Below are 24,587 nucleotides of genomic sequence, written 5' to 3' on the forward strand. Positions count from 1 at the left end.
GTCTCTTTAAGGAGAGGCATTCGATCAATAGCTGGTATGGGCGCCTGAGGCACTCGAGACAAAACGTATTACCCGCAACGAATCACGAGGATTTCAGATTGAAAGCTGGTCACGTTCTCAAGAGTGAGGCGTGTACTTGAGACTATCGTGGAGGGAATGGCGGCCGCGAGATTTGAAATGGGGGGGGGGGTCGTGGCGGACCATTGGGCGGGAGGTGCGGAGGCTATTAGAAAGGGAAGGAGGAGGGTCAACGGGGAAGGAGGGGGGCGGGGTGTTGCACCCGAACGGGACGGCGAAGGAACAAAAGAAAAGAGGGAATTGAAACAATTCCGGCGCAAACGGCCTAGCCGTGGCCTTAAGAGCGGATTCCCATCCGCCCACGGGATTAAAGGGAGGGAAGTTGCTGGGTGAAATTGGCGGGCAAGAGGAGGACTTGGTTCAGCGTGGCCATTTTATTTCAACGTGACGGGAGAAGGAAGCGAGCACAAGTCCCCGTTTGAAGGAGTTAACATCGGTGAATGATGTAAAGTAGTCGAAGAATAGGAACTTGTATTAATCCTTCACCATTATCTCGACTCACACCAATATACTCTCGGAGGGGTAGACATTAACGCAGCGGAACTAATAAAATAACTGAGAGTCATACTTCCATCGTATCTAAAATGGGGAAAGTGCATTTGAACAAATAGTGGAGATATATTGCAATGAAAATTTAATGGAGAGGAGTTATTTGAGGTGGTTATTCGTGACCTTGAAAACGCTTTGAGCATTGAGTACATATTGCGCGAAAGAGCTTAACTTAAAGGGCTGCCCCACTTCGTTTCGACAAAAATCCATAGAAACGAAGGGAAAACCTTAGGAATTCATTGGTATTCTTCCGCTGAAAGCCAGTGGAAGCGCGAAGATTAGATGAACTACTTAAACTATCTGGTAGATAAGTAAAAATCGTATTGCTTGGGTTAATCGTAATCATGAAATAATTTAATCCCGCTCTGAATTAGAATCCTGTACCAAAATGAGTAAATAATGAAAACTGGTCTAAAAATTGATAAAATACATTGAAATAAAATAAATCTTTTCCCATTGCTTAATTCGTGATCAAATCAGCAGAAAACAAGATGCAGGACAGTTCGAACTACTCATATAAAACCATTACGTAATTGAAATAATCACCAATTACTCCAATGGCTTGTGGCTCAATACCACCTCCCACACCCTTACTTCTGATACCACCTCATGACGACTTGCGGAGCATATTTGTGCATAGTTTTGCTCAGTAACTAGAGAGGATGTTTGCATCACCTGGATTTTTAGCTGCTAATATGAATTGTCGGATAACTATACATTACACGTTTAATTTTTCCTGACCAATCATGTTCGTTCAAATGTTTAAATTATCGTAACTTCAGAACAAGGATTCTACAAATATGATTATATGCCTGAACTTGAACTATCTAGGATGTACAAAATAATAGTTTAAAGAAAATATTCGTGCTGCAGTACCACGCATGAAAGAGAAAAATGAAATCAATATCGTGTTCGTGTGTTGACACCTATGAAACCGGACCATGCTTTAAAGAAGGATGATGCAACAAAAATATAACTATAGCAAATCGCTTTTTCAGGAATACCAACATTTTTTCACAGCCCTAATATTGCATGCCATAATAACTAATTAGAGGTAGAAGCATATCACTGCTACAACATAATAAGACATACTGCGTTGTAAATAAGTGATGTGATTACAAAAATCTATTAAGTCAACGCTGAGTATTTTAAAATTAAATTAACTGAAGAAGCAAACTAGACATTCGACGCCTGCACACATTCCCTACGCAAATCCATGGAAGTGCACTTCATAGTTTATCTGGTTGCATGAACTCTCACGAAAATAAAAATTAAAGTACTAAATACATTACTATACTTCCGCTCTAGGATACTTCCACTCTACATCCTGGAGAGGAAACAATAAATAATGATTCCTTCAAATGAAGTTGTTATTAATAAACCTATGCCCAAGAACATTCATCGCATTTTTGAAATTTTGATTTCGTAAGGTGAGTCGTAGGTAGGTTTTTGAGGTTCAACAAACACAAAGATGGACGTGAAATTTGATAAAAACTAGTTGAGCTGCGAATGCGTTAGGGAAAAAGAAGAAAGAGACAATGAAAAAAGACGTACATCGAGGAAACACAGAGGTGAGAAATTATGAGGGCTTTAGAAGGGAGTGAAAGAGGGGAATGAGTGAATTTTCTGTTGAAGGATATAAAGCGTTTCGGTGAAACATCGAGGCTCGGATAAAATTAGATCCTAAGGATTTGGAATACCATGCCGATTCGGTTCCCAAGTACGCGGTATATGGCATACCTTGGGCTGAAACTCAATCGTATGTAAGAGGCTGAAGAATATTAGATAAATTTTCCAATGCTTTTGAATAATATACTACGGATTCAATTTATAAGAGCTGATCAAATTCTATAATACGCATTTTTTTATTCCTCACAAACAACAAAACAAGTCAGACCATAAGCCACACCTTATGCAGTTGATGGCATAAGCTCCATCAACTGCATAAGGAAAAAGTTCTTAGTAAGGAATATTACATCAATGACAAGTATTAAATTGCTACACCACATTATTACCTTAAGTTCATAATGTATGCTTCTCTACGTTTGGAAATAAATATCTGACTGCCGAGATGTAAACTTAATAACATATGACTTCATTATTACCTTACGTATCCAGCTTTTGACATACTCAAAATATTACCTGAAGTCAAAAAGTATATGATTAAATAAAGAGCCTAGGTTAGTGCGACGAAATAAAACCGTCGCTGTAGAGCTAATCCTACCGGAAATGAATTTAATAGACGGCCTGTGAACGAAGTTTACATTTACTCGGCCTCGAGGTATCATTCTACGCTTCGTGTACCCATTCCCTCCATTTAAAAGTGGAAACCTGTGGGGGCACTGAGAGTTGACAAATGAGTGAAAGATAAAACTCTGTTGAGAGAGGGAGCGCGAGGAAAGGCTAAGTGGAAACTGGTCCAAGCTCTTGTTTTTCGCCATATTCCGAGAATAGACTCTCTGATGCAGTCTAAAACATTGTACATAATATGGGACCTAAATGAGTAGATATTTTGAAATATCAATGGGTCGGGAACAGCTGGAGAAATACTTCTTCAGGATGGAAAATTGTCGTAAGTTAAAGAGCAATGGCGTAGAAAGGAAGATATGAATTAGTAAACGATGACGCGATAAAACCTCGGAGGGAATTTTCACCACAGAAAGAGGCGCAAACGAATAAACGTGACAGATAGAGAGAGAGATATTCACCCTTTAGCAGAATGAATACCATTTAATTAACGTCTCTGAAATATGGCTAGTTTTCAAATGAAATTAATATCATGACGAGTATTTCAAGACACGCTTCGTGTCAATTTATTAAGAGCCTTCGTTTTTAAGAGCATTGATTTATGATAGCATAAAAATGACCGAGAAGATGTCAAACTATAAAATACGTTCACCGTTTTTTTGCAAAGAAACGAAAATAACAATCTGTCAGCAGAGTGCCAATGGCAACAATAATTACATCTTAAATATACATAATGTATGCAAGGAAAAAATATTATTGGGAATGAATAACCTGCTTTGGGAATAAATAATGCCCGCGATAGTCCCCAGAGAGAATATTCAAACAATAATATACACGTACCTATTCAACCAAGATTGTACAGTTAATCTTAATAAATTCAGTTTATTCAAACTTATTTGATTTTCTACCGAAAACATTTCACAAGGTACAAAATTGCAAATAAAAATTTACAAGAAATTATAGAGGAAGTACAGAATTTTAGAACAACACTAAAAGAGAAGGTGGGAATCTTAGATGATGGAATCAAAATCAGGAAAAAAGTGGTCCTGAGCGATAGGGAGGTAAGCGATGGATATGTACGATGTTGGGAGATGCACAGCTCTCAACTTAAGTTTCTTCCCAACCTAAGGATATTCTAGGTATAACAGCTCTGATGATAGTGGTTTGGCAGCTCAACTATACATTAATGCTTCATTTCTCGTCAGAAATTACTTTTGATTTTGGAGAGTTTGTTTTATATAACTTCGCGGCTCGTACAACTTAAATCTTCTTTAGGGAAAGCATTTCAGTGGGAGAAATTATCAACACATCACGCCCACCAAATTTACTAAAAATAGTAAAAATAATGTGATTATACAATATGAGTTTGATGAAGCAACAAAAAATAGGATTAAAACGACTCACTATTTTTCCATAATTTTTAACAATAAAATGTTAGGCACGATTTATTTTGATAAAATGTTCTTGGAACGAGGAGCTCAAGGGAAATATAATGGTATTGGCAACAAATGGCACAAAGAAATTAAATCCCCCATTTAGTAACACATTCAGTAACGTCAATGGCTTGCTACGCTACCAACAGTTGAATACTGTAACACTGTCAGAAACAACCGCTGCGGAGTGTAGAAAATATATTTTCCTCGTAAACTTATCCTAAACCTCTCAAAGCACAAATGTTTTTCGTTTTCATGAAATCATAATTTTCTAATCCTTTAAGTTAGGTTTACGTTAATGTATCTTAAGGTTATCCCATTTACGATTAAGAGTCAAACGTTTACAATAACTTTAGTCCCCATGTACTAAGATAATTTTGCATAACTGATAGGCTTTATACTCTCATGATTGAAACAAAAAGTAAATGCCACAATCGATTGAAACATGCATTTGAGAGAAGAACCAATTTTAACAATAGTAGTATGAAACCTTTATCCTTGGTATAAGCACACGCCTCTTCGAGCGTTGTCGGGTTGCGCTGGTGAAGATTCCGCTTTGCGCCTGAAACACCTCCTCCCCTCAGAGCACCGTTTATCGCGCTGCTCGCCGGAGAGTAATCAAAACTGGTTTTACAGTGGCTTACCTAGGAGAAGAGAATAAGAAGTATGAGTCTCGGAGAGACGATTTATGAGAATAGATATTCGTGATGCAAGTCTAGCATTTTTCCTCTTCCGGCCAATACGTTTACCTTTGAAGTTATCTTGGTTTCAAAACCAGATTACTTGAAAGAGGAAAGCCTTATTTGAGGAAGGAGTTCAATCAAGCTGGAGTAATTGGGATCAGCTTGAATGTGGGATTATATCCCATAGGATACATTCAAGACGAAAACTACTAGAAGCATTGATATAAAGAAGAACATCGCCATAAAATATATATTTCATTTACAGGAAAAAATAAAACTTTGAATGAAAATAGAACAAGTAGGAAAAATAATAATAGAAGAACATTGAATAAAACAAAAATATAATTAAATTTTCTGGTGTTTGGCGACAAATTACTAGCATGCAGTTAATTTAAAAGCGATTAATACTTGCAGAATTTCGATGAAAATATAAGTAACTCCTCGCGAAATAACAATCTTTAATTTATAATTATTACTTTGAATAATCTCTATGCATTAAAGTATTTCCATACTTTTTAAAGCTGTGTGTTACAAAAATATACTCCCAACTTAACTAAACTAAAGCTGATTTGATACTGAAGATTTCCCGATAATTGAGGACTCTTCTATCGCCAAATAAAACTCCACAGCCATCGTTCATTCGTAGTCACCTCATTCATTATGTGAAAGATAAAAACTAAATAATTCGTCGACAAAATTATTCGAAGAAATGCGTGTTTTGTAAGGGTGAGCGTAATTGAGTTTGGAGAGCCAATAGAATGGCCAAAACTTTAAGAATGTGAGCGTATAAAAATTCTTTGATCTTAAAAAAATGAGATAATTAGAAAATGAGCATTACAGATAATCATAACTCACTGCCAATAGATGGCCTTATTTAATTTAAGCTCTACATTTATGGTCAGCAACCCCTATCGATGCCTCTTAGCTCATGTGAGAGGAGACAAATATTTACGGAAAATGGAAAAACTTTAAGAAACATTCTCTTCAAAACATGAGATCGTTAACAATGCGTAGAAGCCTCCAGAATTACGTTACATGGAACGTTTTGTACGAAGTCATTTTTATTTAATTAGTGCTCACCATTCCTCGCCATTTTTATTTTCCTTTTCTCCCCTTCAGGGCGGCATGTAACTTACAGCCCCTTAATGTCCACAAGGGCTGAGCGTTGGCCCCTTTTCATTTAAGCGTTTATTCCCCTCCATGAATTACTTCGAACGAATCATGGAAGGCCATTCACTAAAGCTGATTTCACGGTTGGGCGTACGTGAAATAAATGTTAAATGCGCGCTCCATATTTCCCCAAAAGTGGCACAATGCACCGGGGGTGCACGGGGGGGAGAGGACGGGACGTGGGGGAGGAAGGGTGGGGGCCGCAAAGGGGTGAGCACGGCGGAGGACGAAATGGAAATAGCTGCTGGGGTCAACGCACCCACGTCGTCGCATGCAAATGAGCCTCACAAACACACACCGAGGCCATCCATACCCTTTCCCTCTTCGGAGAAAAAGCGACTCCCGTGTCCTCCTCCACCGCCACAACTCCTCTCAGCACCCAACTCCGCGGCCTGCGGCCCTGAGCAGGGGCCGCGCGGCGCGGGAGGGCGGACCAAAACGGGAATGAGCGTGAATCACTGCTCAAGCAACGAGTGAAGTTGGGAGGGGGGGGAAATTTCAAAGAGCGGTGCGGGTGGGAGGGGAGAGGAGAGAATGGATGAGGCCGTGCTGCATTAGGGGTGGGCGAGTGTGTGTGATGCGCCTTTATTTTCCAGAACTATGCGAGAGGCGTGGGGACGGGGGAGGCCGGGGGAAGAAGGGTGTGAATCCAGTTCCTTGCCTCGCTCAGTGGCGAGGTCAGGGTTAGCCTTGACCCGGGCTCCCGCCTCCCCCGCCCTCCTCCCGCAGCCCCCCCCCCACACTTCCTCATTTTGATCCCGTTTCCCCTCCAGCCCCCGCTGCTTCCGAGGATGCTGCGAGAGATCTCCCGGAGGGAACATTATGACCACTTCCCACATTTACTATATCGTTTTCAATGCCCTCCCGATGTGCTTATGATCGGTGATATGCTGAAAATCCATCACATGAAGTGAACACAACTCGGTACGCAATTTACTCTAATAATATACCAGCCGGCAGAAAATTATGGCTGAAATTCCCAGGAAACTAAACTAAAGCTAAATGGTCATATTGGTATCAAAACATAAGTAGAATGTCAATTTAATAGTAAAATACACATTTCAGGCTAAATTTATATAGATTACGGGCAATTATTGAACATGGGAAGAAAGTAATTTCTAGTATAAACACGGTCAACCCATCGCGTGACAGTCCACTGAATACCATCCTTTTAAAAATAAATCCCCATTCCTATTAAACAATCCAAATGGACGCCCTCGTCTGTTTCATGGGAGACAACATTTTCTTTTGAACCATTCCCGCTTGAATAACGATTTCTGTATTCCATATGCCGGATTTTCATTTACTCTGGTATCCGTCAGTTTGAACACCTTTTTTCTACTAGTCTACAAATCTTTCGACTTTTATCTACGGCAAAATTGGGCAGTAGTCCTTGAATTCATTAATGTCGCTTATTAAGTTAGTCTATCGGGCGCTCTTTTAACAAAGTGAGTTAACTTAATGTGTACCTTTGAAGATTTGGGAGGAGGATTCTTATATAGGTCTGCGATCTTTTGGAGAATTCTACAGTAGCTATGTTCACTGTATCCAGTAAATGTCTATTTTCTGGTATACATAATTTCTTATATTTACCCTGAATACAAGTATCGAAATATAATCCAAATCCAATATCAATGCTTGTGTGTCCAAAATGATTAAAATTATCAGAACACGTTTTAATAGAGATACAAACATTACTTTCAACAACTAATAACAGAAAGGAAATCAACTCAAAGGTATAAATAGCACTGGGATCCTAATTCAGAAAAAACATTTCAAATGCGTATGCCGTTTAAAACATAATATTTTCATAATTATTTGATAGAATATGTTAGGTTTCCGATCAAATGAGTACTCTAAATAAACTCAAAGTAATTCGAACTAAACGTTTTTATGTCTTAAAAATAACTATTCTAATACTACAAAAAAGCAATGATACGTTCTGAGTTCTGTTTCTCAAAGCTAGAAATCACTTTACAAGTCCTTGTACTCTGAACGTACATTATAACAGTACATTATAACAGTGGCGGTAGCAGATATTTCAGCACTCATTTTTGGCAAACACAACGCAGCATGTAATTTGAAAAGTTTACTATCACTTTCCACATTTTTCGGGCTGCGTCCGCGTACGTCGTTTAAATGTACAACAGTTTCGCCAGCTATCCTGCTGGCGTCCTCAGGTCAAGGATGAAAAGAAGCTTGTTGTCCCGTCTTATATAGGGAAAATCCGGCGACAATACCGGGAAATTTCTTGGCCAATCAGGGAACGTCCTCATATTTGCGCGGAATAATTCTTTTCCACGCACTGTGGAGTGGATATCCATCCTCTCTGTTAAAATTTTCTGGCCTTTTAAAGATTTCAGTGGCCTCTCTGATTATTCTCTGGAAGTATTTTTCTTCTTTCACTTCTTTCACCTCTTCTATCTTTCTTCTTGAATAATCAGAGAGGCCATTGAAATCGTTAAAAGGCCAGAAAATTTTAACAGAGAGGATGGATATCCACTCCACAGTGCGTGGAAAAGAATTATTCCGCGCAAATATGAGGACGTTCCCTGATTGGCCAAGAAATTTCCCGGTATTGGCGCCGGATTTTCCCTATATAAGACAGGACAACAAGCTTCTTTTCATCCTTGACCTGTGGACGCCAGCAGGATAGCTGGCGAAACTGTTGTACATTTAAACGACATACGCGGACGCAGCCCGAAAAATGTGGAAATCACCTACTCATCGCCGCGGAAACCTGCGAACGAAGTTTACTATCACATTTAATATTTTTTTCAAATAAATTTTAAATCGACTTGTATCTTTATGACTTTTTCGGGGTATGTTTACAAATATAAGTCCATGGAAAGACTAAAATCAAAACCTTTCAACTTTTGTTTGGACGGAAATTTAATTCCTAAATTACTCTGCATCAATTAGCTCTACGATATGTATTTCAAAACTCTCAAGCACCATTCACATTTTTTAAATTGACAAATGATTCCATAAATGCCAATTATTTGTCAGTGAGCTTTGCTTACACAATTTTTAAACAAAAAATAAGTCATTGAATTGCTAATAAAACTGTTATTTGTCGCGTAAATTTAGATTTGGGACAAAATGGTACTTTTGGAGGCTTTGGAAATTAAAATCAATATTTAAGATTAGGGCTACTGTCCTGGCTCATTTTTCAAATAATTTCAGATACTGAATTGCGATACAAACATCATGATACATGATTACGATAAAAATATTAAAGAATTGTAGTCTATCTCGGCCTAGGTTTCCTCTGCAAATGCCACTACGGGCATGAACGCTCAACCGTTTTTAAAATTGCCTCCCAATCATTGTTCTCGGACGCTGTCCTGAAAAATTCAAGACAAGTGATGGATGGTTTGAGTACTACATCCATTTTTGTGCCAATGACTCAGCGAGAACTCCCTCGGGACGTGTCAATTTATCCAAATACTCCGCAGCCCACTAGAATATATGTCTTATCGTGACTGAATTCGGCGTGAGAAAAGGGTTGTCCTGAGTTCTCACTCTCAAAAGACCAGGTACACTTCAGTTGAAGAACCAGTGGGCGGTTGTTAATCCATCTGGGGGGGAAACTTATTCAATGGTAACGTCACGAATCTTTTGTCTCGCTTGCTCCTTGAATCCTAGCCGCATTTACCTGGAATTCACACCTTTCAGAAAGGGATACCTACGTGATCTACCTCAATTACCATCACCTGGCACTGTTCCAGAGACGTAAGTTGCCAAGGCTATCTACAGAGGTTACGCCGCCCATGCTGGAGACGAACAATTCCTATTCCCTTATTCCTTAAAATAGAGAAAATCCAGTCTTCTTCTCCACCCTAGACGAATTAAAATTCACATTCATCTTCACATAACAGCTTATGGTTGGATAACTATGAATTAGGCATATAGTAGTTTATGGTGATCAAGATATTCGGGGGTGGAATGGCAAGAGAACATTTTTAAAGATTGCTTCATGACCACAGCATTAATATTTAATCAGTTCATTTAAAATCTAGAATCTGAATTTGCTAAAGCTTCTCATTAATATTTATGCAACTATTATTAAGATTTATTTACAACTTTGCCTATTGGTTCAATCATTCATACGTATTGTAGATAAATTGATATTTTAAAATTTAATAACATCTGGAATGAAAACATAATGGATGATAATAACAGCCGTGGTAGCGCTTGTAAGTGTCTCTCCATAAAGCGTTTGCTGGTTCATTTTATTTCCTACTGTAGACGATTTTATTTCAATCAGTACCATAGTTCAGATTTTACAAATAGTGTCTTGAATTTAACAAAAAAAGACAAAACAAGGACTACGGTTGGAGTTCAAATTAGGAAAATGGACAGTAGGACAAAGAGTTCTCCGCCTTTGAATTGGTCACATACCCTTAGCAGCTATAAATAGCTATTGAAGAACTTTAATTACGTTTTCAGAAATACATGCAGAAGGCTAAAACACGATTTGAATGCATCATTTAAGCTGCCAAGTTTGCACACAAAAATTGTATAATAAGGAATTCATTCACTTTATTCTTGGTGAATTCATGAATATTACATAGAATTTTAAGAAAGCAATTGTCCGGGAATCGTTAATATTTTATCCCTTACTGCACCAAACATTTTAGAGGTTCAGGTTTAGAATCTCAATATCGACGCAATTGATAATTTAAAAAATACATAATTTGAATCTTTTTAGCGAAGTGTAAATCCACAATCAGTATCTTTCTTTTAAAAATTCACAAAAAACGACCTCGTCGCAATGCAAGCTATCTTATATTTTCTCGACCACTTCGTTGCATACTTCTCCAGAGAGAACGGTTCGTTTTGAATCGAGTGCCCGTGACCAATCTACGACTAATTATACACCATTCCAACCATAATTGCACCGTGTAGGTAACGTTTTGCTTCCTTGTCCCCATTGTCTCAACGAGACGAGCAAGCACATTGCCAACCTATGTTCTTTCGTCTGTGCGATTGCCTCCATTGGGACGACTAGCACGAAAGATTGAGACACAAACGCTCGCCCTCTTCTTATGCATAGGATTCCATAATGGGATAGCATGTCGTTGGAATCTGCTTGCGTGAAACTGAATGGGGGGAAGGGGCCGGGGACTGGGGGAGGGGAAATAAGATGGAGTGAAAGGCCCCATTACTTATCCCCACCCTAATGAGAAGTCACGAGGCCGTCAGAGTGAAGCGTGGACCCGCCCAGGCGGGCGAAGACTGACAGGGACCACAAGGGTCGACCACCATGCGTCCGTGCCCCTCGGGACGACGCGCGGCAACCGCCGCTACCCTACCTGGCTCACGGCGCCCAGTCTTTAGACGTCAAGGAAGTTCGGCTGGCAGGCGGCTGAGTGAAAAGTGATTGCAGGAGGGAATGGAGAAAAGAAAAGTGGTCAAAAAATGAACGACGGGAAAGATTTCGCGTGTACCTGGGCAGAGGGCGTCAACTAAATTGAGAAGAGCGATTAAACATGCGAGGAATAGTTCACAGCGTGGTCGGCAGATGAATTCTCATAACACCTGGGATCATAGACATGGAACACACAGGACAGCGGCAAGTTTTCGGGCGTCCCCGGTGACATCATATCCTTTTATGATCGCCGAAAGCATTTTCATTTTCTAAGTTCCTCACATTCCCATTCTTTCTGCTGTAGTTGCTGGAAATGGTGGAACTACACGTGCTTGGCCCGGAAATGTTGTTCTATAAACCGTTTATGCGCCTTTTTAGAGAACATTACAAAATATAACTTGCAAGTACTATGATTCACTATTGCATAGTAAATCAGTTTTCCTTGAAAGAATAACTGATTTACTATGAAATTGAAATTTTCGCACAACATATCAAACAAGGATAAACGAAATTGCGCTAACATTTGTAAAAATGAAAAGTTTTTCACTTCGATGCAGGGCAGCGAGCAAACTCAAGTTACCGGATGGAGGGATGCTTTTCAACAAGCATTTTAACAGTGACGAGCCTCCAATGGATATTTATTATTGCGCCCATGGATTGCTAAGTGAACGTAAGTAAATTCATTAATTCAAAGATTTTTACGAACAGATAAATGTATTCGCAGCTGAAATGTTTTTACAATAGAAACTCAAAGTCGCCATGGGCCTCTGATCTGATTAACGAAACAACTAATGTTGATCAGCCATATCTATTTGATTAATGGTAATCTTAATATTGACGTAATTTTCTGTAACCATGGCATGTTTCCTACTAATATGGCATCTTTAATAATCCCTTAGGGTTAGAAAGGCTTCACTCATCCGCTCGACGCGTCATAAGTGTGTTCAAATCTACCAGCTAGCATTATTTCCCCTTGTCAACATTGAGAAGGGGCTTCTCAACGTTTCTCATTATATTTTTGAAGTTATTTTTTTACTCGGCATAATATCTTGCATGAACTTGAAAGAGCGTAGATAGTTTTAAAAAATCAAACATTAATATCTTTCTTTTTAATTAAACAGAGTTTAAAATCGATGCGTACAAAAATGCCCAATAGCTCCTTAATACCGTTTTAGGTGTTCCAACGGCAATGTAAATCATTCCAAAACACCAAAATACAATTCAGCATCACCGTGGTCATGGCAAAATTGAAATGCTGCTCCCCTTATTATTTAAACTCATCTCAGAGCCGTCCTACAGCCGTGCTAATACATTGAAAAGCGCCTTTATTTTTAATAATATCTCAAATTCAAAAAATGTTCGCCAACTACTTTAAGATCTTGGCGGGGTAGTAGGGAGCATCTTAAAAGGTTTTTCAAGTTTTAAAAAGCAGAGGGGCTGCATGTTTGAACTAATATTTTTGCAGGTTCCTGAGGCCATGCATCCATGCGGCGGTAGGTGATGTTTTGTTTACATGTACTTTTCCGTGTATCGCTTCAGGACATTTTTCTCATTATTTCAAGCTTCATCGTAATCTTATTAAGGGTGGAATATAATAATTTCAACCTTCGCCAGCCTTTTATTTGCAATGGATTATTTTACTTCATCACATATCAAATCTATATTGTATTCCTTGAACGCCACCCCGTGAGTTTATTACCCTGTGTATTCTACATCTACACAATACCCCACAAGCCGCCGCAAGGGCGTGTGGCGGGAGCTGTTAGGTCATCTGGCATTCGTGCACAATCCCAATCCAGCCACCTCGACACAAATATTAGTTTGTTCATGCACTCGAAATATATTAATCACACGAAAGAAAGTACTTAAATGCAAAAATATCCAATAACAGGATACGCATGTTTAAATCAAGATGTAGACCTGTTATAAAGATTGGTGTCTTAAGTAAAATAATTAACATCCAGGAAAGAACACCCAGGATATGGAAAAATACGAGGGTCATCCGGAAAGTAGTACCCGTTCGTGCCGCATGAAGTGCTGACGACGCGAGTAGCCGCTGGACGAGGTCAGATAGCTTCAGTGGCTTGTCTGCCTTCTCTGAGCCAAGTTGCGTGACGCTAGCATTGCCTGTGTTGTTTCTGTGATTGTTTACAATGTTTAAAAAAATTGAGAACGCCGCCAGTTGTGAAGTGAGGGCAGTGATTAAATTCCTCAATGCAAGAAACGTTCGCCCATGTGATATTCATCGCCAATTAAAGGAGGTGTATGGAGACAATGTAATGGACGAGTCGTCTGTTCGGCGGTGGTGTCGCAACTTCAACATGGGGAGGGGGAACACACACGACGATGAGCGTTCGGAGAGACCGTCTGTCATTACAGACCAACTGGTGAGCTCAGTTGACGAATTCGTGAGGAACGATCGGCGCGTCACAATTGATGACATCTGTGAGCATTTTCCCAATGTTTCTCGAACAATTGTTCATGAAATTGTTAAACACCATCTACATTATGCAAAAATTTGTGCAAGATGGGTCCCTCGCGTATCTCAATGAGCTGGCGGCGAAGGACTATGCAGCAGGAATACAGAAACTTGTCACACGTTATGACAAATGCCTTAATTTGCTTGGAGATTATGTTGAGAAGTAGTTTAAAGTATCCTCTTTCAAATAAAATTTTTTATGTTTGTTAATATTTACTTTTGTGTCTTTATTTCACGAACGGGTACTACTTTCCGGATGACCCTCGTAGATAAACTGTAAATTCTAATTATCTCCTAAGCGATTGCTTTCATGTCTATTTTGATCTCTAATGGTACAAGGTAAAAACGAAATTTTAAATCTCTACGTTCTAATATCAATCTCTCTGATTTTGTACACGTTATCTGATCTACCGTAACAAATCGGGGCCTTTAATATGTCTTTAATATCCTCAGTTAAATAACTTGCCTTAAATTAACGCAGTAAATTTAACTTATATTTAAGCTTGCGGTAAACTAAAATTTAATTTAAATTTTAGTTTACCGTAATTCTTCAATAGTGACGTGACACTGCTACCCTGTTCATAACTATTTACAAAGCTAGCTGCTCTTCATTGAACTCGATCTAGTTCCAAAATTAAGCCTACCTCGTTAGTATCATATACACCCACAGAATAAACTAGGGGGGCTTAACTAAAGTGAAATAACAAAGCTGCTTGACCCTCTCATTACAATTACCACGCATCATCCTTTTTATTTGCTATGGCGTAATTCCCACGAATGTTTTTTCCCAAGGTTATATCCTAAGTTATTATTATGCCTAAGCATTTCACCAATTCAACGTTTTTTAGGTAGATTCCCTATAGTTTAAGTATTTTTGGGTAAATTACTCTTTTTTAAAAATTTATCCAAACACATTTGTTCAAACTTAATTCTAGCTCACATGTCTCGCACCAATTTTGGATTGGATTTCAGTCGTAGGTTCCTGAATGATTGCTCTATGTCCATGATTGGATATTTCCCTATGCTATATCACTGCATCGAAAGAAATGGACGAAATTTAATTATAAATAGAAAATCTAATTTACTTATTGTAAAGGAATAAAGTAGCTATTACGTCCATTTGATCGCGGTGTAAATACAATGCAAATTGTGCCTGAAGTGTGCGTATTAAGTAGGAAGGTCCAAGTGGAAATTGCATAATTTCCGGAAAGTTGAGAAGAATATTTATCTCCCAAAAATTACTTGGCAATTCTTTTCGTGACTCCTATTCACACTAAAATAAAGGCAGCAATAAAGATTTGGTCCGTATATTTGGCAGGCTTCCACTAGTTGACGTCCTTATCCTTCCCTTACTTTGATGAACGCCATAATATGACTGACGGGGTTATTCGCGAGGGCAAATTCTGGAGAGAATGAGGGCGCCCGGAACTTGTGTGCCTTCCCGAACTCGCCTTTCCACTTCATTACATATGTATTTCCATATTCCTTCTAGCGATGGCTCTCTGGAGTGGGAATATTTTCGGAAAATAGCGTGGTGTTCGTTGAGTCTGACGTCACTGGCCGGACGATGCGGGAAAATAGTTGGAATAATGTGAATTGTAGCATTTCTTCACGCGTTTCCTACGACTGCCGCAAGTTAATACTCATAGGACGTTAAAAACACCGCACCACAGTATTTATTTAAATTTATGAAAGAAGTTGAAGAATTTTGATTTGGAAATCAGTTATTAATCATATATCTGTCGGAATAGTTTTGAAAACTTCAGAGGATCAATTTTGTGCTACAGGCCAGAATTTAATGGTTATAATCAAGTCTTCTTAGGTTGTTCATCCTTAAATTAAATTCATAAAGTTAAATTGCTTTAGTTTAATCATAATTGTTTATGTAGACCAAAAAAGGCCAATTAGTAAGTATTTTAGGTCCGGATAGGATTTTATCGTAAATTCAAGCGAAAAATATTATTAATTTTATGGAAAAAAGAAGAAAACATTAGTTAATCACTAAATTTGAAGACATCTTCTGATTTTTCAGGATCGAGAAGAACTTTCATGATCAACCCAAAACTAAGATTAGTGAGCCATCGCTTGAACGTTGGTATAATTTCTACTAGCAAGGATCCCTCCTTTGTGGTCCAGCTCGTGGATTCAAGTGGAATTCAAAGTCAGAAAGTTTTGAAAGGGAAAATGGAGAGAAAGATAGGGACGCATCGGAGACATGAAGTGATAGCGGAACACCTCCGTGAATTAGAGGAGTTTTCCGTTCGTCAGGAGCAGAGGATCAGAGGTTTAAACCGTGCGGTCACAAAAGAAATCCCATCCGCTAAGATTGGGGCACTTAGAAGGTTCACTTGCGACTTGCATCCCTGTAGACGCTCGTATCTCCACTCAGTGTAACATGCAGAGATTACAGCGAATGGCACGATGGAACCATTGGGAATGGTTCCTCTGGCACTATGCCGCTGAACGATATGTCAGCATCATACCGTTAAACCAATATATAGTATTTACGTAAGTAACCAAAAATGAGATTACCGCAACTTGTAAGTTTACAAGCTCTTGAGTGCAGCGAGGAAAATTGAAGGGAAATAGAAAGTTTTCACGATTTGATTGGAGGAAGAAATGACCAAATGAATTTGCATGTGAATGTATTTGAACTTTTCCACTTTCAGCAAATCTTCAAAAATCATGTCGGGTTGATCACAATAAACAGAAAAAAATTGTCGGAAAAACAAGATTAAGAAATGCATACTTCACTAATGGCATAAATTTGGCACAGACATAAGTACTGTTATCTTTAGGAGGAATATAATATACGCAAAAGACAATAATGTCTAAAGGTGTCCTTACATTCACTCTTTCTACTAAATTCCATTTCCGAAGTCAAAGGGAAATATTAAACCACAAAGAAAGGAGTAGGGAGAGTTCGCTGTTCCCACAAAATGACAAACGATAAGATCTTGCATGCAAGTTTGGTTTTATGGGCATGGCAATAAGTCCTCAGTTGTGCGTGAGAATGGTGGGAGAACAAAAAGCAAATGCAAAGTGAGAAAGTATTTGTGATCTCCCTCGTGACCTCTAAGGACATGAACGCATTAAAGTTGGGTAGGTGACCGAGCAATGGTCCAGTAGACGTCATCAATCTATTGCCAGAGTCAGAGATCCGAGAAACTCAGCGTCTCACGAAAAGAAAATCATTTCGGAGATTTATTAATGACTATCACTCAACATCTATTTCGTCCGCACAAAAAACAAATGACATTTGTAACTTTCAAAGAATGGACTCTTGATGGGCTTTGGAAAGTATTCAGTTTCATGGTAGAGCTTCGTGATTACTGGAATATCAAGCATTTTGCAGGCATTTATATTCAAATCCTGGGCCAAAACGTTAATTGATGTGAATTGTGATGCATAAATGGAAAAGCTCTGCCGAAAACTTAAGATTTGAATACAAGCCATCAGAATTGAAAGGACGTCGCAGGGCGATGATCACATCCATTTATTGATTACGAGTTTCAAGAGGTGAATTTTAGATGGATGGACCAAAGAGAAATTATGACAAAATATGAATGATGATTTATCAGGAGGAATTAATGATCAAAGAATTTGAATAGTTTAAATAATAGCTTAATCAAAGTCGAAAAAGGAATTAAACAAAAACCCACGTAATCATTATTGTCACAACTCCTTTCCAAATTGATCAATCAAAAGGTTGAAAAGTGCAAAATAATGACCTGTTCAGTTTTAGAAATCCTAAATAAATCAAATTCTATGAATTAAAAGGGTTGATTAACCTCATAAGGAGTCACTGCGTCTAAGATCTTACGAAATATTTGTTGGGAAATGTCGCTGAGGAGGAGGACCGAGTACTTTTTTTTAACGATTCCTCGAAAAGCTGCTTGACAAGGTGGTCCATGCAACTGAATCAAGGGAAAAAGTGTACCGATGCGAAGTACTCCAGATGAGACTAGGAAAGGGTATGAGAAAGGTGTTTCACAATTGATCGAGTGTGTCGAATTGAAAAAAAATGACCGGCAATCTATTAACTCAACGTGGTCGCTACCTGCGCTCGGGAAACGGAGATGAAAAACTAGAGATTTGTACGCGCGACGGGAAGGTCGTGACCGAGATCAAAAGACTCCAGTGTACCGGGGGAGTGGGAGGGGGATTGGATGCTTATTACTGCAGAGAGAGAGAGAGAGGGGGGGTTCGCCGATCGACAGGAAGACACCACCGTGCACCAAAGGCGTTGGAAAGAGGGGATTTGGGGGTGAGAACGAGGAGAGAGGACGAATAGCACGGCGGCGGAAGAAGGAAGAGGCGGAGGGCTGTGGGGGGAGTGGGGTGAGGGAAGGAGATGAGAGTTCGGGGTTGAGCGGAGAAAGCGAATCGCGAGAAATCTCTTTCGGAAGAATGAAGCGATGCGGGAGCGAGTTTGACGATCTTAGGGAAAGGCGGACGCGGATTGGATAGAGGTATGGAAGATGATGGGAGAGACAAATTTATGGCCCCTTGAGAGTGTCTAGTGAGAAAGACACGTCGAAAGGCTTAAAAGGTGATGGGATTGGAGGCAGGGCGTGATGAATGGCCGAGTGATGAATGGGAGTGCGTGCGCACGCCAATGGGCGTGCGTATGTGTGTGTGTGTGTGAATAGAATGATTGATCGGGAGTGGGTTGGGGGGTTTGTGGAGGAGAGAGGGCGATAATTCAGTTCGCAGAGAGAGAGGTTCTAATAAGGAGACTTAAAGAAGAGATATTGGAGCTCATTGAGTCAAGGTTTTTGAGCGAGTGCGGGCGATTGGTACGGCGGTTGACGGACTTCGAGAAGGTCAAGGGAAGGGTATCCACGTGTTTGGCGAGGAAAGCATTTGTGCCGATGCCTTTCCGGATACGTTCACTCGAAGGCGGAACTATGGTACATTTCTTCATCATCAGCGTATAGCTTTGGGATTCTCTAATATGTTCATACGTCAACCGTAACAAGAACGAAATGATACCGAGTCAGGGGGTGTCCAGCAAGCGATAGAAAGTATAATGGAGACTGAGTGGGCATAAGTAGACGTGGAGATAGAGCATTAGCATGATAGCCATTCCCCCCTAATGATGAGAGGTATATTTTTTTAAGACTGAAGTGAAAATGAAGCCTCTGATGGGTTATTTACATATGCTTATTTTATGTCGAATGTTAGAGAGAGATCATCAGTTCGTTTTCGAAGAAGAATGTGTAAATGAATGAATAATTTAAAATTATTTATATATTCTTACTATTCCAATACTAGCTGTCATCATCATCCATAACCCATTTTAAATTAGTCTTCACTGTGTTTCCTCGGAAGTAAATATTGAAAGTCATATGCAATTCAGAGATATGCTAAGCACGTCAATTTAGAACGCTGATGTGTGATTTTAGGATTAGTAGTGGTAACTTATTCTATTGATTCATTAGTTTTAATTCAGGCTTTATTTTTATTTTAAATTTGATTGAAAATTTGTTTAAAAATCATTCATTGTGATGAACACTGGTCACAGAAATTAGTTATTATTAATCCATCTTTCGCATAATTGACAAATCTAGTATTCAAATATCCCGAAAATGCTTCATCATCTTAAAATATTCCTGATATAATATTTTAAATATGCGATGTCAAGCCATTAGTATGAATGGCTTTAAGCGTATCTGATGCATGTATGTGAGAAAAGCCTAGAACATAATTGCCTCCTATGAATAAAATACTTAGCCATTTTTGTCAAGTTTAATTTGCGATCGATTTTTTTATCGAAACAGGAAGAAGACTGAATCTTCAAAACACGCGCATCGATGTCCTTATATTATTTAGTTCCTACCAGCTCCATTTTCTGACTTCAAAATTACTCAGGATATGGGCTGAGGGTGGACGATTTCTTTTAGTAACAGAATTTCGTAGTGACTCGTTTTTTGCATATTAAAATGCACTCACACGAGCGATGCCTGTACCGATACACGACCGCTCTTTTCTAGAAACAGGAATCATTAGGATCTCATCAAAGGTAAATTTTCAGACTATGAAGCGATGGCGGCATACAGAGATAAGGATCCGAGGTCACCCAGTGAGAGGCTTTGTGCGAATAGCCTCTCAGGTGACAGTTAAGATATGGATAAAAAACAAATCATTGAGGGAGGGAGCGGAAAAGAAAAAGAGGCATCGATCATTTCGAAGCTACATAATCCGGGGAGAAAGAGGAGAAAAGAAAGCGTGAGAGCATAGGCGGCAGTGGTTGCCAGGTGAGGCGACCCATATCTGAACTAAAACGGATGAGAGAGTAAGTTGGCAGTAGTTATGGTTCAGTGGAATGATGGAGTGGATGGACCCAAGTCGAGTTTAAAGTTCTCTCACCGAAACAAAGCAAGGAATTCGCAGTTTATCGTCCCATCTCACGAGCAAAGAACTGCACTCAAGGGCCTCAGACCAAGCCACCCTTATGCAAATACAACGGAAAAATTCTTGGGAACCGACGAGAAGGTACGAAAACAATGCTTCGTATCAGTCTCATACCTTTTATCCCATAGAACAGAGCTAGGAGATTAGCAGACTTTCATCCGCAATTCAATAGAAACAAAGCTGAGTGCAGGAACTGGTGATCTATAAACTGTGAAAATGAATCAGCACCCAAGTCATAATTTATCAAATTAGGTCACGCTGGATTTATTTTATTTCACGAAGAAATATTTAAATTAACTATATACAATTTTAATTGTCAAGAAAAAAGTCCGGAATATGTAGAAACGATTCAAGATCGAAGTAAGACCATAGGATATATAAAAGGACATTTTTATTTGCCATAACACACTGAATCTTAGACAAGACGAGAGTAATGACAAGAAAATGATGATTCCTACGACGATTTATCTTTGGCTCAATTCCTTTATCGCATGCGTCACGTTCTTTTTATCAACGAGGTTTTATGGTAAATTGAACAACAGAAAGCATAGAATGGTGAGCAAAAAGAGAATCAAGCACAGAAATGAAAATAAAGGGCATATTAATTTTAGTCCTATTCTGGAACAACATTTAACATTCAACCTCCTCAATATTAAATAATTAACTGAGCATTACATAAGGACTACCTGCAGTGTTGAAGCGTTAATATTTAAAAAGCAGCAAATGGTGGAAAAATCTCAGCCAGAAAAAAATACTCCTAGATCTTTTGTATTTACTTTTAAACGTTGAAATAGTAAAGGCATCGCTGAAAGGGGAAGCACACGCCCATGTATAAATAAATAAATAAATATATATATATATATATATATATATATATATATATATATATACACATACATTCATATATATATGTATATACGAGCTCGTATATTCATGTATATACATATATGCATATATAAAGGTAAAGGTATAAAGTGCAACATACATTCAAGGAAACATTATTTTGAAGACCAGATAAGTGATTAAGAAACTGTTGATACAGATATTTAGGAGTACGATAGACAAGGTTCTAAGGAAAATAAATTCAGATTGTCACTTCTGATTTCAATACAAATAAAAAAGAAGCTCAGTTTCCTCAACGATGAATTCTAAAATGTGGACGTTTTCAAATCGCCTCGAGGACTCTACACCTAAACAAAAATTAATTAATTGCGCATTTTGCAAATTTCCAACCGAATATATAGCTTAGCGTGAAAATAATTATGAAAATGATTCCCTATGCGAGCGTTCCATTCTGGCGTTAAAAATGTGGTGTCGGAATTTCTAACGAGCGACTGCATCTGCTTCACAGGTTGCGCTGCCCTATCTAATTGCGCCAATGATCACACACGACCTAAAAGGGTTTCTTTCGAAGGTCGCAGCGTCGTCGTGCTCGCATGCTTGGAATACTAGTTCGTGGCCGTGAGTTTGAGACCCGCCCCGAGGCAATAGGGCGGGGGAGGCGGGGAGGGGCAGAGCGGGAGAGGGATGAGGGTTCGTCGCCCCACGGGGCGCCTGCCTAAGTGCTAATGAGGACGATGACCCCGAAATAATCAATCCCAATGAATTGCGATTGCAGAAATAAAGCGGACTCGCAAGATTAGTCCAAGAATGGCATGAAGCTAGATAATGCGTAGAAGAGAAAGTGCTTGATCATGGAGAAACAGTGGCGTGTCCAGAAATCTTTCCGCGGGAAGGAAGACCTGAGTTTTAGTGGAGATATAAAAACAAGGTCCTTCCGATATATCCGCCTAGACCAGAAATAAGGGTTTTCAAAGCTCATTAACTTTTTAAGGCATGCACGCAATCGGGAGAGGAATTCCTTTAAATTTACCAGACGTTGAAAATTCCTAGTGACAGCAAAGGACGATACAATGGTTCCCTATGCCCAATTGTTTGATGTTGTGTGGTATTTATGCTACAGAAAGGCCAAGATTTTTAAGCCATGAAAAAATATATGGAGGGGGAATACAGGCCAATCTCGAACGAAAGGTTTGCTAGGACCAAATCATAAGTTAACTTGAAACTATCGCCGTCAATATAAATACTTACATAAATATACAAGGTGATGAAAGGGGAAGCCACACTGATCAAGGAAGAAAGTTCAACTGATAAAACAATTTCACTTTTTACGCAAAAATATAAATATTTTGCCATTTGGCATGATGCGCTCTTCATTAGCAAAACAATAAATAATTAAAAATATTTTAATGGGATTACAAATGTCCAATAATGCTATAATGTCAAACAAAATCCAATTATGTCTGAAGCTATAAAAATGAACCCGCATATATAGGCAAAAACGGATCGTAAATTAATTATGGTACAGATAGTTCTCTAAATATTTACGAAAAAACGAAGTTCCTTTCAAAAGAGAAAATAAAGGTATTAAGATATGGGCGAGAAAAATACATAAAAGTAGTATGTATGAGTAAATCTACAGGCTATCTAGAAAATTCCTAAATTTCTCGATGATTGGAATACATACATCCAGATTAAGGGACTGAATGGATATCGGTTGACAGAAAATGGTGACACAATAATAATGAAGAATTCCTTGAATTATGCCTTTCAGCATGCCATGTATTAAATGTGGTGCTAAATCATTGTCAAATAAAAAAATAAAAGTTCATCTTAATATTGCGAGCTGTGTTAGAGGGATTAATAATTCATATCATTCGCATTTATTTGATTTCCTTTCATTCTGATTTTAAAGCTAGTCTGGAGAGTATATTATCAGAATGAATGGAGAACTGGTGACGTAATTTATGGTGTGATAGCCATCTTAATAACTGACGAAGATAACTCACAGCAGGTGCCCTAATTTTTCAACCTAGAATGTCCCCGACAGCAATGAAACCCACCTCGTGCTCACTTTCACCCCTACCCTTCTCTTATCCTTTCGAACGGAATAGCGGGAGATGGCTTCTGTGAGCAGAACTTCCTGTTCAAGCAAATCCTTATTGTCACTGTAGAATCAATAAATTTAAAAAAAATCTTTTAAACAACATATCTTAATATGACTTCTCTATTTTTATAACATCGAACTACACAAGGACAGATCTACCATGATTAGTAGGATACTTATTAATAAAAGCATTCATACATTTTTAACTATATAATTATATTCAACTCATAATTCTTGCGACAATATTGTACTCATTTAATGACCTTAATCTTTATAAGATGACATGGAATCTAAGACTATATATATATATATATTAATATATATATATATTATATATATATATATATATATATATATATATATTAATATATATATATATATATATATATATATATATATGTAAAATACCATGTATATATACACACGAATACATATATTTCAAGCTTTAGTTTGTCAGTCAGCCAAGGGGTTGCAAACATTGCTGAGTGAATTGGAAATTCAGTGCGACAGGTATGGAATGAGAATCAATATTAATAAAACAAAGGTTATGCGGTTTTCTCGAAAGAAAAAGGCTAAGCTAAACATTAAAATAGGAGGGCAAAAACTAGAGCAGGTAGAACAGTTTCTCGGTAGTGTTGTGGACCAACGCGGTCAAAGTAGTAAGGACGTAAGGAGAAGAATTGCGCTAGGCAAAGAGGCTTTCACAAGGAGGAGGGAGTTGATGACAGGGACTTTGAGTAAGGATGTTAAGAAAAGACTCGTTAAAACTTTGATATGGAGTGTAGCTATGTACGGTGCGGACACGTGGTAATTGAAGCAGGAAGATAGACGTAGACTGGAGGCTTTTGAAATGTGGGTGTGGAGAAGAATGGAGAAGGTAAAATGGACATAGAAGAAAACAAACGAGGAAGTACTGGGTATGGTGGGCGAAGAGAGGGGTTTGTTGGGAGAAATCCTATGGAGGCAGGAAAAATGGATGAAGGGGGTGTTGACCGGCAGTGGGATGTTGAAGACTGTGAGAGAGGGGAGAACGTTAGGCAAACGAGGAAAGGGAAGGAACCGAATAGGGATGTTGGACGGGATGAAGGGAGGAAGAAAGTACTCAGAGATGAAGAGGGACCTGATAGAGAGTAGGATGCTGGATTTTGTGTTTTGTTATGAGTCACAAAATGTTTTACTTGGTAGCTGTGTCCATCCAAAAACCTACCTC

The sequence above is a fragment of the Hetaerina americana genome, unplaced genomic scaffold (genome assembly GCF_022747635.1).
Source record: "Hetaerina americana unplaced genomic scaffold, ioHetAmer1.1.p SCAF_36, whole genome shotgun sequence".
Classification (NCBI taxonomy): Eukaryota; Metazoa; Arthropoda; class Insecta; order Odonata; family Calopterygidae; genus Hetaerina; species Hetaerina americana.